Here is a 16,407-nt window from a genome sequence, read left to right on the forward strand (position 1 = left end):
AGGGGCTGAGGGACCTGCCCGAGGGCACCAACTAGCAAGTGGCAAAGCCGGCCTTGATCCAGGCCAGTCTGACGCTGAAGTCCACGCTCGCAGCCACTAGCTGGGTGGCCTTAATGCCACTGTGGCTGCAGGCTGGCATCTCCTGGTGTCCCCCATGGCCCCTGCAGAGGATAGGGGTGCACTGCAGAGAGGCAGCCCCTTCTTGTCGGTAGCTAGTCTGTTTTGCAGCTGGCAAAGGGCCACTATGGGAGGTTTGTCTCTGAGATACAGGGGCTGGACACTCAGCCCCAACACCCGCCCTGGCTGTTCCTGCAGAGTCCCAGGACCGGGGAACCCCAGTCTGACCAGGGGTCAGGCCACTGGCCCCAGGAGGGGCTCCTTGGGACCCTCTGTGATGGGCGGTGGGGGCTGTTGCTCCGGGCGGGGGGGGGCAGAGTTGGAGGTGAGGCTCCAGGAAGGCTGAAGGGAGATGCAGGTGTGGGGGGAGAGCACTAGCTGCACCCGGATCCAGCCCTGATTCTCGAGGTGTCATCCCCGCAGGCCGTGCCCCCATGTCCTCCCTCCTGAGGGAGCTGGCTCCCAGCTCTTTGGCTAGACTGCGCCTCTGGGGCATCACTGTGTCTGGTTCAGGTGCAGCCCTCCTGCCCCCTGACCCGAGAGTCTACAGGAGGGTTGGGAGGGCCCAGCCCTGGCCCAGGCCCGTTGGCCAGTGGAGGGGACAGAGAGGACTGCAGAACCTTGGCTGTGCTGCAGGGGCTGCCCAGACCCGAAACCAGGCCCCCAGTGAGTGCAGAACAAGGGGCCATCTACACAAGGGGATCAACCCATTTGAAATTGGGGAAACCGAGACTCAGGGCGGCCAGGCGACCTGCCCAAAGTCACAGAGCTGTCACCCAGCAGAGCTGTGATTTGAATCCCGGTCTCTGGCGCCCACCCGCCCGCACGAGGTGGGTCTGGCTGGAGCCGCTGGACACACCTTCCCCTGGCCTTCCCGCCAGGTCCCCTAGCCCCTGAGGTCTGGCTGGTTCTGTTCCAGTGTGTTGTCCTGCACCGGCTCCTGGTCCCCCAGGGGGCCGGGGTCAGGTAAACAGGATCCCAGCCGCACTCCTGACCTTGTTTACCTCCCGAAAGAATGTGAGGGCATTCTTCCCCTTCCCAGGCTGTGAGTCAGCCCTCAGCAATGCGCGCCCGCCGCTGCCTGCCCGGCCCGATCAACCCGAGCCGGACCCCGGCCCCTCGCCCGCTCGCCGGTGATGTCAGCCGTGTCACCCCCTCCCCACCCCTGCAGAGCCCACCGGGCCTCGAGTCGCCGTGGCGACAGCTCACAACAGGAAGCAAGGCCCCACGGAGGCCTGAGCCGGGGCAGAAACACAGGAAGCGGCGCTGAGCACTGCGCAGCATTGTCAGCCGTAAAAACAAAACAGGACAAAAAGATTTAATGAGAACAATTAGCCCAAAGAAAAAGGAGAAAAAAAAAAGGGCCCCAAAACCAAACAAAGCCAAACAGCCTGAAGGCAGGAGGCTGGCTGAACTCCAAGGACCCCACGTTCCCCTCCCAACACAATGTCCGTTAAATAATACTTCCTTCTCAGAAGAAGGCTCCTGGGGGGAAGAGGGGTCCTTCCCAGGGGCTCCTCTGCTGCGCCCCCAAACGTTGGCATGGCTCCCCCCTGCCTCCCCCCGCAGCCCTGACGCAGGCCCAGCTCTGTAACCTCCCCTGAAGGCTGTGGGGGACCAGACTGGCTAGTCCCCCCCCACCCCCCACCCCCAGCATCATTACTCCCAGGTCCTGCAAGGGCGGCATCAGCTCAGTGGAGGAGAGAGCACGGCCCCTAGAGCCCTCCGATGCCCGACCTGAGACGCTGTGCCGTGACATCTCTCTTGAGCCTCAGTTTCTTCACTAGTTTCCCATCATCACCACTGTCACCATGGTCAGCATCACCCACCCCCCGCCCCCGCCCAGCTCACTGAGGTGTTGGGAAGCCTAAATGAGTTGGCATGTCAACCGCCTACAGTAGGCGCTCAATGTTTGTTGAATGAACTAGTGAGAGAACGAATGCACCAGGCAGAAGTTCCATGGAGGCACTTTTCAGCTCAGTGTGAACCAACAGTCGGAGACGGACAGGGTGCCCCATGAGGGACAGAGCTCCCCGTCAGGAGAGGTGGGCGAACAGAGGCTGGGAAGACTTGGCGGGAATTGCAGAGGGGACCGAGCCCTGGGGTTGGGGAGGGTGCAGCAGAGGACCCTCAAGCCTCCCTCCCTCCCGGTGGCTGAGGCCCCCGCCCGCCCAACCCCGTCCGTCCGGATAATGCAGTCTGCTCTGGTATGTGGCTGGTGCCCGCGCCACAACTGTGGAGGGGAGCCTGTGGCTGGGGGTGCTGCTGGAGGTGGCGGGACCCTGGGCTCTCTCTCCATTACCTGGAAGGGGATTAGGACCTCAGACAAAGCTAAGCAGGCTCTGGGGCAGAGGAGGCCACCATTCAAATCCTTAGGAACGTGATGAGTATGAATGACAGCAGCTGGACGGTGGCAGAGCGCAGGCCGTCTGCTGCCATGCAGACCATCCAGCGCCTGCTGCTGGCCTAGCAGTGGGAGCAGCGTGGGGCCGAGGCTGGGGCACAGGGGATGGGACACTCAGTGAAGAGGCTGACCGAGCTTCAGAGCCCGGCCCTGGGCAGTCAGCGGGGCCACGCGGAGGAACTGGATCAGAAAAAGCTGACAGTTGTTTGGCAGTGATGAAAGGGGTTAGCTGTTCTACCCAGGGGCACAGCGTGTGCAAAGGTGTATTGATGAGAACGTCCAAAATGTGTTGGGCGTGGGAACCGGGCTCATGTGACCGCAGTGAGATCTGGTGTCGCAAAATAAGGGGAGACCTGATGGGAAAGAGAGGCTGGAGCCAGATTACTAAGGACCTTGAATGCCACACCCAGGAGATGGGGTCTGGTACTCCGGGCACCAGGAGCCAGGGCAGTGAGGTGTGCAATCAGGTAATTTAGGGAGATGCCTCAGGACAGATTAGGATGAGGGATACACCAGGAGAAAGCATAGGAAGATCAGGGCACCTGGGGTCTGCTGACTTAGTTTCTTTTCTTTTGAACTCAATAATAATGACATTTAATAGGTGCTCAATCAGTATTTAATAAAGGAATGAATGATAGCCACCTTATTCTGAGATATTTATTTTGCATACATTGTCTAATTCTCACTACAACCCTAAGAAGTAGGCTTCATTCTTCCCAATTTTTACAAATGAGAAAATGGAGGCTCAGAGAGGTTGAGGGACTTGCCCCAGGCTGCACAGCATGTAATGGCGGAGCCGAATTCCAGGCTGGCTGACTCCACCTGCCATCTCAGGCGTGCCACACTGCAGTATTTGCCCTGTGCCAGCTCCATGCCAGGTCTTGGGGACACACAGATGATCAAGCCTAAGCCATAGCTCTGAGGAGCCCCTGGGTTAATGGCCTCAGTTTCCCCAGCCATAGACTGGGAAGTGGTGGACAAAGGCCCAGGCCCCTCTGAGCTCTGCCACCCCCAGCCCCAGTGAGGAGCTGCAGCCCTGGAGAGCAGGGAGGCTGTCCCGGCCCAGCTGGAGGAAGGCTGAGACGGGGAGGGAAGGAGGGGGTATGAGGAGATCAGATCACTGCGGGGTGTCCCGCAGGAAAAGGAGCGGAGCCCAGGGCTTGGCGAGGGGGAGGAGAGGCAGACGTGGTGAGGGGCAGGAGCAGGTGCGGCCAGGGGCCCGGAGGAAGTGAGTCTTACTCCGGGGCCGTGGCCCTCAGGCCCTGGGCCTGCGCAGCCGGAAGCCAGCCCCAAACACAGCGAACGGTTTCAGGGCTGCACCTGAGGGCCTCAGGTGGGACCCGGAAAGGCCTGGCCTGCCCACACCCGTCCTCCTGCCTCTGCATCCGGCACCCCTCACGCACCTGCCCCAGGGTGGGGAGGGGCAAAGAGCTCTTCCGATCCCGGGGGACATCCTCGTGGGGGCTGGTGAAACGGGCTGCAGGAAAGGCAGGCGTGGGCGTCCTGAGTCTGGAGCAGGTGAGGGAGGCAAGCTGGCCGTGAAGGGTGGGGCTAGAGGGCCTGACGGGAACAGGGAGGGTCTCCCAGGGCAGGATGGGACAAAGGGTCGAGGACGGGGCACTGTCCTTGGAGCCACCAGGCCAGAGTCCTGTCTTGGTTCTGCTCCACACCAGGGGTAGGTCTCTGTAGACTTATTCCCTCTCTGGGCCTCAGTTTCCCCATCTGTGAAATGAGGGGCTCTGACTCTCGGGGAGCAGCAGGCCGACCGTTAGGAGTGTGGGTCAGCAACTGCACCGTCTGGGCTCAGGCCTGGCCCCACAGCCTCGTCAGACAGACCCAATAGTGGGGCGTTTTAATAACACAGGATGCGATATGGTCTGCAGTGTGGAAATGTTCTGGCTCCATCACTCGCTAGCTGTGTGACTTGGGCAAGATGCTCAATGTCTCTGTACCTGTTTTCCCGCCTACAGGAAGAGGATTGTCACAGCACCCTCCTCCTGGGGTGCTGGAGGACCCAGAGAGTTAGTACACCTACTAAGGCAGGCCAGCGCCGAGCAGGCTGTCAGTGCCCTGAGAGCCATCCTAAGATGCTTTCTAACTGGGACCCTGGGACAGCTCCACTTCCAGACCCTGTGCTCGCCTTGACCCCAGGACAGAGATGGGAACAGGCAGAGAAGCAGGGAGGGAAAGTGGGAAACTGTGACCCAGAGGTTGGGACCACTGTCTCCCTGGGCCTCTGTCTGCTGGCCCTGATCATGGTCACTGTGGGCTTGAGCCATTGGGCCTGGCTTTGCGGGTCTCCCTCCCTGGACTAGGCGGGGCTCGGCGCACAGCGGGAGAGGACCCGGCCTGGGCTTCTCAGCCATCACTTACCTGTCAAGCCGTCGGTGTGCTCCTCTGTAGCACGAGTTGGAAGTGCGAGGACCCGGGACACCACACTGCGGAGGTTCCTCACAGCCTGCGTCCAGGAGCGGCTCCTGTTCCTCTCTCCTGCCTGCCCCTTCCAGAATCACCAGCTCCTCCCCTTCCACAAGCCGCCCCTCTGCTGCTTCTCCCCCCACAGTCCAGACTCACCCTCAAGCCTCTGCCCCAAAACCCGACAGACAAGCCCCTTGAACCCCAGCTCCCACCGACCCTTCTCCCCCTCCTTTGTCCACACTGCCTCCCCACCTTCGCCCGGTGCCACACCTCTCAGCTGCCTTCAGCACCTTCCTTATCTCTCTCCCGCTTGGCTCTGTGGTTCTCCTCCTCTGTCTGGTTGGCTTCCCCTGCCAGCCTGGACCCTGGGGCCTCTGCCTCCACCCTCTTCTCTCCTCCTGGCCCCAGGCATTGCATCCACATTGAATCCCCTCCCAACACACACTCCCGGCAGGATCTCAGTGGACCAGGACCCAACCCCTAGCTATGTAACGTTTAGCTTGCTACTTAACTTCTCTGTGCTTCTGGTCCCTCATCTGTAAAATGGGGCTCATAGTGATTCCTGCATCCTAGGGTGGTGGACAGATTAACTGAGTAACAAAGGCAAAAGGCTCAGAAGGTGCCTGCACACAAGCCTCGGAGCCGCCAAGTCGCACAGCCACATGCCAGGGTGTGGACTTGGGCCCACGCCTCCTGGATCTGAGGCCCGCTCTCTTCCGTCTGTCTTGTGACACCCCATCACCAAGGTGCTCTTCCGCGCGGGGTTTTGCAGCCTAGAGCAGGCATCCATCTCTAGTGGCAGAATCTCAGGCACAGAAGAGCAGATGGGGAGGTCCCCTGAGGACCTGAGCTGACACCGGGGGCTGGCCCGAGGGACCCTCTCCCGTTGCTGCTCTGGGTCCTGCAGGTTCCCGCTCTGGCCTCCCTGGGGCTGCATCTCAGAGGAAAATTGGGGAGCCAGGGCAGGGCAGACACCTGGGAGCCTGGCGCCACCTGGTGGTCAGAGCGAGTCCCACGGTCCTCCAGGGCTCAGGCGGGGAACTCTGGGCGCCCTGCATCCTGTAGTCAGCCCTCTGCAATTACGTTTTCAACCCCGCCTAGCTCTCTAACAGCCCTCCCACCTCCCACTGTGTAGCCTCCATCTTCTGCCCTCTTCGTGCCTTGCTGAAGGCCAGCCTCTCACTGAGCATTTATTTATTCACTCAACAAACACTAAACCTCTACTGCGTGCCTGGCCCTAGGCAGAGCACCAGGATGGTGAGATGAACCAGAAGTGTTCCCTGTCCTGGAGGAGCTCCCAGTATGATGGGGAGACGCACACAGACGACAGCAGGATCAGGGCTGTGACGGAGGGAAGCCCGGAGGTTTTCCCCGGGGCGGGGTGGGGGGGGGGGGCTGCAGACAGGGGGTAGCCCAGGGGGCTTCACAGAGGAGAAGACGCTCGTTCATTTTGAAGGATGGACGCAATCGCGACTGTTAGGGGCCCTTAGCAAATCAGAGGAGGGGTGGGGAGGGACCCCAATGAAGGGTACGGGGAGCAGAGAAAGGAGGCCCTGAGCTGAAGGGTGGTCCGGTGCGTGTTTTTTCCCACACCATCAAGCAATTAACTTAATTCTGACCCTCCCCACCTGGGGATAGTGTCGGATTCCCACATGTTAAGGGCTCAGGCCCGGGAGTCTGCTCCGCTGCCCCGCCCCCGCTTCAGCTGCCAGTTCCAAGTCCAGGTTGTCACCTGTGCTGCTGACCAACTGACCAGTGATCAATCGGAGGTTCCCACGAACTCTTCCTCGGATTCGACTAATTCACTAGAGCGGCTCGCAGAACTAAGGAAAACAGTCTACCTGCTAGATTACCGGTTTATTATAAAAGGATGCAGCTCAGGAACAGCCAGACGGGAGAGAGGGACGCGCTCTCCAGATGCGCCACTCTCCCAAGACCTCCAGGTGTTCCCCAGCCCGGAGGCTCTCTGAACCCCGTCCTTCGGGGTTTTATGGAGGCTTCATTACATGGGCACGATGGATTAAATCACCGGCCATTGGCTATTGATCCAACCTCCAGTCTGTCTCCCCTCCCAGAGGTCATACGGGGGCGGGGGTGGGGTGGGGTGGGGTGGTGGGGGGTGGTGACAGTTGGAACTTTGGACCACCTGGTTGGTTCCCTGGGCAACCAGCCCCCACCCTTCATTGCTTTCAAAGTCCCTTCATTAACATAAACTCAGAGGCGGTTGAAAGGGGTTTGTTGTGAATATCAAGACACCTGTAGAGCTCTGACTGCTTAGGAAATTCCAAGGGTTTTAGGAGTTCTGTGCCGGAAACGGGGAAGAGGACCAAATGTACATCTCTTGTTATAAATCGCAATCTCACAGATGATTACTAGTGACAAATAAAAATGGCAAGTAATAGGATATATTGGAGTATATGAGGAAGCCATTTGGTGTAAACCTAATTCGGCCTGACCTTGTCTTTCCAAGAAGACCTGACCGAGGCCGTTGAGCATGCATTGTATATCTGCTTTAGATATTCCCTCTGGCAAGAGCAAAGGCCTTTGAGATAAAGGTGCAACTTCCCTCCCCCTCCCAACGTTGGCGTCTCCTTAAAGATTAAGCATCTTTCTTTAGGCTGGGAACTGATTGCAGCACTCATCTGTGACCCCCCAGCCCAAGGCAACACACCTGCCAGCGTGCGGGGCTCACTGAGACAGCAGGCCTATCTGCTGTTTCCATCAATTGCTGTGCTGACAGAACAGCCTTGTGACTATTGTAAAAGGGACATTTCAATCATATGTGAAACATACTCTTTGAGGGTATGTAACCACCCTGTATACCCCCACTTCTTTGGAGTGCTCTGTTTCTTTGTGGAAAGACTCTCCCAGGTTATAATCCTCAGATTTAAGCTCAGAATAAACTCACCCAAATTTTCATTTATAGATTGGTTATGGATTATTTTCATCGACACTAGGGAGTGAGGGGGTCACTCTGGCTGCCAGTGCTGGATGGAGGAAGTGGCAGGGGCCAAAGGGAGAGGTGCCGGTGGCTTGATCTGGGAGGGAGGGTGGTGGTGTGGTGGCGACCACAGGCGATGGGAGAAGTGGATGAAATTGAAAGGTGGGTGGGAGGTGAGCCAGAAGGGGGGTCTGGGACACCCCTCGGGGCCTGAGAGTCTGCATTGTTATGTTAAAAAATCAAACTTTAAAAAATATATTTAAGGGGCTGGCCTGGTGGCATAGTGTTTAAGTTCACGAGCACTCCTTCGGCGGCCCGGGTTTGCGGGTTCCAATCCCAGGAGCAGACCTACACGCTGCTCATCAAGCCATATTCTGGGGGTGACCCACATGCAAAATAGAGGAAGACTGGCACAGATGTTAGCTCAGCGACAATCTTCCTCACCAAAAAAAAAAAAAAAAATTAACTATATTATTGATTTTAAAAATCAAATGTTAATACACCATATTAATTAACTAAAAAGAAAAACCAGATGATCATCCCACTAGATGCAGAAAAAACATTTGGCAAAATGTGGCAGTCTGATATAGTAAAAATTCTCAGCAAACTAGGAACTGAAGGAAACAGTCTAATAAAGGGTGTCTAAAAAAAATCTATAGCTGATATCATAAGTACTGGTAAAAATCTTAGTGTTCTCTCCCTAAGATCAGGAAAAAGGCAGAGATACTTAATACTTTGAGTCAGCATCGTGCTGGAGATCTTTGCCAGTGCAATAAAGCAAGAAAAACAAAGACATACAGGCTAGAAAGGAAGGAAAACTGCCTTTTTTTTTCTTTTTTGGTGAGGAAGATTGGTCCTGAGCTAACATCTGTGCCCACCTTCCCCTATTTTGTACATGGCATGCCACCACAGCATGGCTTGATGAGCGGTGTGTAGGTCCCCACCCAGGATCCAAACTTGCCAAACCCGGGCCACTGTGCATGAACTTAACCACTACACCACCGGGTCGGCCTGAAGGAAAACTGTCTTTATTCAGAGCCATGATCATCTAACAGTGGATCATCATGGAAAAGTGGATGGAATTTCTAAAAACTGAATAGAGCTAACAAGTGAGTTTAGTGATGTGGAAGGATACAAGGTCAATATAAAAATCAGATTTAGTTCTATGTACTAGTCATGAACAATTGGAAACAAATTTAGAAATCAACTTACAAGAGGAGTGAAACACTTAGGGATAACAGACAAAGAGTGTAGCAACTGAGCATTGCTGAAAGTTTCAACATTGTTGAAAGAAACTGAACGGGAACTAAAGGTTAAATGTTGTTACATGGAGAGTTATAACATTTTCATGGATTGGAAAATTCAATATTGTTAAGATGCCAATCCTTTCCAAACTGGGCTACAGATTCAACATAATCCCAATAAAAATTCCATCACTCTTTTTTTTTTTGTAGAAATCGACAAGATGGACAAAAATGGACATACGGATAAAAATGAACCTTGATCCTCACCTCACTTCATATGTAAAAATTTACTCATAAAGGATCATATACGTAAACGTAAGAACTTTTGTTCTTTGAAAGACAGCGTTAAGAAAATTAAAATACAAGCTACAGTCTGGGAGAAAATATTTGCAAAACATATATCTGATGAAAGACTTGGAATATATAAAGAATTCTTATAACTCAAAAATAAGAAGAAAATCTGATTTAAAAAATGGGCAAAAGATTTGAAAACACATTCTACCAAAGAGGATATACGAATGGCAATTCAGCACATGACAAGATGCTCAACATCATTAGTCATTAGACAAATGTGAATTCTTTACACTCCATCAATGCACGTGCAATAAACAGTGAAAATGGAAAAGATTGATGATGCCAAGTCTTGGCAAGGATGTGGAGCAACCGGAACTCTCAAACAGTGTTAGTGGGAATGTAAAATAGTCCAGCCATTGTAGGAAACAGTTTGACAGTTTCTTAAAAATGCGCCATTTAGAAGCCAGTGATCCCACTCCTGGGTTTGTACCCATGAGACATGGCAATTGCCTTCTAGGCTCCTGAGATTTCTTTCCAGTGGACTCCTGGATAAATCCCTTTGTTCTTATCACCCATCCCTTCCTCGTGGTTGGTTTCCACCTCTTACAGCGTCTGCAGGCGCTCACCAAGTCTGTGAGCTCCTCTGTTTCCTTGGCGCCGTGGGAGATGATGACCCAATTCCTTGCACCGTGTTGGGTGCGTGACTAGTTCTTGCCATTGAAATGTGCCTGGAGGGTGTGTTACTTCCATGGAAGTGACGGGTGCCTTCTTTCCTCTCTCTCTTCCCTTGTCCAGCAGACAGTGTTCCTGTGGGGGACTCTGAGACCCCAGGGGATGGCAGAACCACTAGATGGATGAAGTCTGGGTCCTGAATGACTTGTGTGGAGCAGCCGCCCCTGCCCTGGACCCCACTAGCCCGAACTGGACCCTAAGGTGGTCAAGAAATGAACCTTTAGTGTATTGAACTGCTAAGACTCTGTGTATGTGTGTCTGTATTTGGTGTAACAGCTAGCACTACTTACCCTGACTAATACATTGCCATTCTTGCTGAAGTGGATTCTCAGATAACTTCCTAAAGAAGGACGTTCAGGAGGTAAATTTTCAGAGCTCTTGCATGTCTGAAAAATGTCTTTATTTAGCCCTCACATTGGAGTTTGTCTAGTGAGTCTAACCTGCTAGTTGCCTACCTGATAGCCACCCCCTCACTTATTTATTGCTCACAGAACCCCTTTCCCATGTATGGGGCAGCAACATCAGCTGGCTAAATACTTGCTTTCTCTTTGGCAGCTGACGCATTTCTGGCAACTGAACCATAAGTACAAGTGTTCCTGGGTAAGCTCTGTTTTCCTGATAAAATCAGGATAAAAGGGAACATTTGTACGTGGCACCACCCTTCCTTCTCCTTCCTGAAAATAACATGGGTGTGATGTCTGGAGCTGTAGCATTTATCTTGTGACCATGTGGCAACAAATATACGGTAAAGTCTGTAGAATCAGAGAGATGCTAGCTCTGATCCACTGAAAAGCAAGCAATGCTTCCTCCAGATATCCGATTAGATGAGTGTCGTCTCCTATTTGTTTAAGGCACTGTAAGTCATATTTTCTGTTACATAGAACATTTTTAACTGGCTCAGAAGATATGTAATTTTAAGTTCAAAGTAGTTTTCCCTTAGAATTTGAAGACCTTTCTCTGCTGTCTTCTGGCCTCTGTTATTGGTGATGCCAGACTGATTCATGTTCCTTTCTCTGCAAATTTTTTTTAAACAGAAAGCTTTTAAATTAATGTTCTTTTTATCCTTGATGATCAGATATTTCTTAGTGTGTATAGGTGTTGGTTTTCTAAAAATCCATCCTGCTCATCACTTAACAAGCCTTTCAATTTGATGGCTGTGTCTCTGCTCAGCTCTGGGAAATTCTCTTCTATTTGCCCGTTTCCACCCCTTAGCTCTCCCCACTTCTCGTTCTGAAATTCCTGATAACAGATCTTGAGCCTTGACAGATCCTTTATATCTTTTCTTTCATATTCTCCATCTTTGTGTCTATGTTCTAGGATCCACTAACTCCTATTAATTTTTAAAATTTCAGCAATATTTTTAATGTTTAAGAATTCTTTCTTATTTTCTGATGGCCCCTCCTCAAAGCATCTTATTTTTGTTTTGCACATGTGGTATCTCCTAAAATATCTCCGAGGAGCTTTCATCCTAAAGTTATCTTTTATATCCTGAATTACTATTATTTTCTGAGTCCGTTTGTTCTATGACTCCTAGTCTTTCTCTTTCCTTCTACTATCTGGTACTTTTAGGAGAAGGACAAAAATCCCTAACACAGCCTAAAATACTCTGTACAGACCACAGCTTTAGAAACTTTGCTTTTCAATTTAATTTAATTTTTGCATTGTGATACATAATACATCCATAAGAGTGTATAAAACACACGGACGCTCGAAGAAGCATAATCAAGCTAACACCCACATGGACAACTTCCAAATTAAGACAGGGCTCCTCGCCAGGACTGGGTGTCCCTCCACATTCACGCCCACCTCCCTCCCCATGAGGAGATCTCATTCCTATCTCTGCAATCCTCATCTTCTTTTGCCTGATTAGTTTAACCGTCGACACAAGCATCCCTATGCAAAACAGTGTTTAGCTCTGCCCGGGTTTGAACTGTATAAAAGTGGCACCATGTGGTTTGTGTTCTCATTTCTTTTGCTAAACGTTATTTTGAAAGATTCATCTGAGTTGATGTGTATCACTGTAGCTCCTTCCATTTCAATGTGGGATGATAATCCAGTGTGTGAATATTCTAGACTTTATTAGCCCAGCCCACTGGGACTGGGGGCTGTTTCCAGTTTCCAGTTTTGACAAACATTGTTGCTACGAACATTTAAAAACAGGTTTTCTGGTGCACGTGTGTAAGACCTGCTCTAAGGTGTGTCCCTGGGAGACGGTTGCCGGCTCACAGCTTACGTGCAGGTTTAAATTTACTCAGTAGTGTCAAACTGATGCCAAAGTGGCTGAATCCACTTTTGTTCCTACGAGCAGTATCCGAGTGTTCACGTTGTTCGCATTCTTACCAGGACTTGCTATTATCAGACTTAAAAATTTTGGATAATCAAGTTGCAGTCGTATTTCACTGGGGGCTTGTGTTTGCGTTACTCACGAGGTTGGGCAACTTTTCATTCGATTGATCACTGTGGCTCTCTTCGTCAGGTGCCTGTTCAAGTCTTCTGCCCTTCTCCACTCCTGTATTTTCGCTCCAATTCGTTCTCTATCCTCCTTATTGATTCACAGGAATTGGTCACATATTCTCCTTTGTGACTTTATGAGTGTTTTAAATACTTTCTATATCTTTTCACTCTCTATATCATCTTTTGATAAAGAGAGTTTGTAATTTTAATGTAGCCAAAGTTATCTTTTCCAGGAGACTTATGCTCTTTGTTTCCTGTGTAAGAATATTCCCTGCCTCATGTTAATAAAGATATTTCAAAACACCATCTTCTAAAAGTTTCAGAGTTTTGCCTTTCATGTTTAGGCTTTTAAGTCATGTGGAGTTAATTTTTGTGATGTAGCAGGACTCATTTTATTTTTTTCCCTTATGGATAACTGATAATCCCGGCACCATTTATTGGAAAGTTCATACCTACTGACCAGCAGACTCAGTCTCTCTCTCTCTTTTCTGGGATTTCATTTTTGTTCCGTTGTCCTACTTGCCTGTCTTCATGTCAGTAACACATTGCCTTATTTGCTGTAGCTTTGTAATGTCTTGCTATCGACCGGGACTGATTCCATCATCACCCTCTCCCCGCCCTCCTCCTTCAAGGGTGCCTTGGCTGGTCTCAGCCCTTTGCACGTGCATGTAAATTTTACATTCAGCTTATCCAGTTCCAAAAAATACCTGCGGTGATTTTGGTGAGGATTGCCTTGACTCTGTAGAGCAGTGTGGATGGAATCGGCATAGTTCTAGTACTGCGTCTTTCAATCCGTGATAGTGGCTCAACCGTGCAGTTTCAGATCTTCCTTAACGTCTCACAATAAAATTTTATGATTTTATTTCATAAGGACTTTGCACATTTTCATCAGATTTATTCCTAGCTAGTTTACATATTTTTATTATCTTACAAATGATATCTTGCTTTTCTTCATTTCCTAATTGTTTATTGCTTGCACAGAGAAACACAAAACAACAGAGTTTTGTATATTGATGTTTTTAATCCATCAGTTTTGCTAAATTCTTACTAATTCTGATAAACAATTTGAAGAATTTTTTGGATTTTCTGCATAAAATCTGGAAATAATGAGTCTTGTTGATTTATTTCTAATATTTTCACCTTTGTTTCCTTAGACACTAGACAGCGCTGTCCAATAGAAAGCTGATGCGAATCACACATGCCAGCCACGGGCAGCATTTGAAATTTTCTAACAACTACATTAAAAACTTAGAAGAAGCAAATGAAATTAACTTTATAATGTATTTCATATAGCCCAATGTATCAAAAATACCATCGTTGCAATATGTAATCAATATATAAATTATTAACGAGACATTTTATGGTGGCTTTATTTTGTACTAAGTTTTTAAAATCCAGTGTGTATTTAACTTTGCTCTTCTATCTCAATTCAGACTAGTCACATTTCAAATTCTCAGTAGGCACAGGTGGCTAGTGGCCACCACATTGGGCAACTCGGCTCTAGGATGTCCCGTGCAGTGTTTAATGGAAATGGGAGTCCATTCATCCTTGCTTTGTGACCAGTCTCACGGGGAATGCTTTCAATGTTCACCTTTAATTAGGATATTTGCTGTGCGGTTTTTGCAGATACTTTTACGAGGATAAAGACATTCTCTTGTATTCCTAGTTTGCTACAAGTTTTAAAACATTAACAGATGGCAAATTTTTCCTTCTAAGGAGATGACCATGTCTTCCTCCTTTAACGTTTAATGTGGTGAATTACCTTAACTGATTTTCAAACGTTAAAACAACCTTGCATTTCTGGACAAGACCCGATTTTGTCACAAAGTATTATCATTTTTACATACTGCCAGATGTGGTTTGCTAAAGTTTTGTTTAGGATTTCTGTATCTCTATTCATGAGTGACACTGGCCTATAATTTTTTTATACTGTATTTGTCATAAAAAGAATTGGGAAGTATTCCCTCTTTTTCTATTATGTGGAAAAGTTGGGGTAAGACTGGAATTATTCCTCCGTTAAATAACTTCAAGGTGAAGCCCTCTGGCCTGAGTTTTCTTTGTGGGAACACTACTGATGAACAATTCAATTCCTTTAATGGCTGTGGGGAGGTCTGACATTTAGCCGATGCCACAGGACTTCAGGTTGCTGCAGTACCAAAATAGTTTCATACAAGTTGGTATACACCCACCACTCCCAACCTCCTAAGTGTAATAACCCCATCACGGCTGCCCCAGAGACCCTGGACCTTCCGATGACATATAGATCAAAGAGTTACTGCCTGGCATCGCCAGGGGCCTCTTGGACTCTGCTCAGTGCTAAGGCTGGCACCTGTTACTAATGGTCAGTGCCTGCTTGTTAAATATTTTGGTATTACGACCTGGGCTGGTGCTCATTCAAGTTTTCTCTTGAGTTAATTTTGGTAAATTATATTTTTCTTGGAATTTGTCTATTTCATTAAAAATTTCAAGCTATTGTAATAAAGTTATTCATAATATCCTTTATCTTTTCTTTTTCCAGTGTCTGCAGACTCTTCAGCTTTTCATTCTTGATATTGGTTAATCATGCTTTCTCTCTTTTTTCTTGATCAGTTTCACCAGGGGGTTGTCAATACTTTTAGTCTCTTCAAAGAAATAATTTTTGTTTCTGTGGATCCTATTTCATTACTTTCTGCCTTATCTTTATCTCTCCTTTTGTTTTCTTTGGTTTACTTTACTGCTCTTTTTCTGGCTTCTTGAGATGGGCATTTACTTATTACTTTCAGCCTTTCTCTTCTCTAATATAAGTGTTAAAGGCCATAAACTTCCCTTTAAGTCCTGTTGGAGCTGTATGCCACAATTTTTTATATGTAATATTTCCATTCTCATTCAGTTAAAAATATCTTATAATTTCCATAATCATTTTTTGATCCATCAGTTATTTAGAAATGTACTTTTTAATTTCCAGACCTATGGGGCTTTTGAAGTTATCTTTTCGTTATCGATCTCTGGCTTATTTGTGTTGTGGTTGGAGAATGTACTCTATATGATTTCTGACTTTTGAAATTTCTTGATATTTACTGTTTTTTGTAAATATTCCAAATGTCTTGAAAAGGAGAGTATTCTGCAATTGTAGCCGCAGTGTTTCTATAGAGGTCCATTAGTCAAGGTTCTACATCATATCCTTACTGAATATATTTCTGCTTGTTCTATCAATTACAGAGGGACGTGTTTTAAAATCTCCCACTATAATTGTGGATCTATTTTTCTGTGTAGTTCGCTTCATGTTTCTTATATTTTAAGACTATGGTATTTGCAAACACATTTGAAATTGTTCTATCTTTCCAGTAAATTGGACCATTTTCATTATAAAGTGACCTCCTTTATCTCTAGTGAGGTTTTCCGATATTAAAATAACTTCACTGGCCTTCTTTTCGTTAGCCTTTGCATCCTATATTACTGTCACCCTTTCAGTCCCCTTATGTTTTGGAAAGGTCTCTTGGGGATGTCTCCTGTAAATTGCATGTAGTTGGATTTTTATCTAGTCTGATAATCTTTGTATTATAATTTGGATAAATACACACTGCATTTCCATTCTTTTAGCGTTTACCCTGGTGACGACAGCTTGTACTCTTAACTCATCAAAGTCTACAAGTATTTGGTATCTATCTTTACTTTCCTTCTGAACAATATAAGGATCTTAGAATACTTTAACTCCACTCACAATGGCAAGTTATGTGCCATTGTTGTTGTGTGTTTTAATTCCATTTTTATCTGGAAGACATTGTTATTGTTTTATATCATCATCGTCCATTGTTCTTTATTCC

The sequence above is a fragment of the Equus asinus genome, chromosome 4, assembly GCF_041296235.1.
Source record: "Equus asinus isolate D_3611 breed Donkey chromosome 4, EquAss-T2T_v2, whole genome shotgun sequence".
Classification (NCBI taxonomy): Eukaryota; Metazoa; Chordata; class Mammalia; order Perissodactyla; family Equidae; genus Equus; species Equus asinus.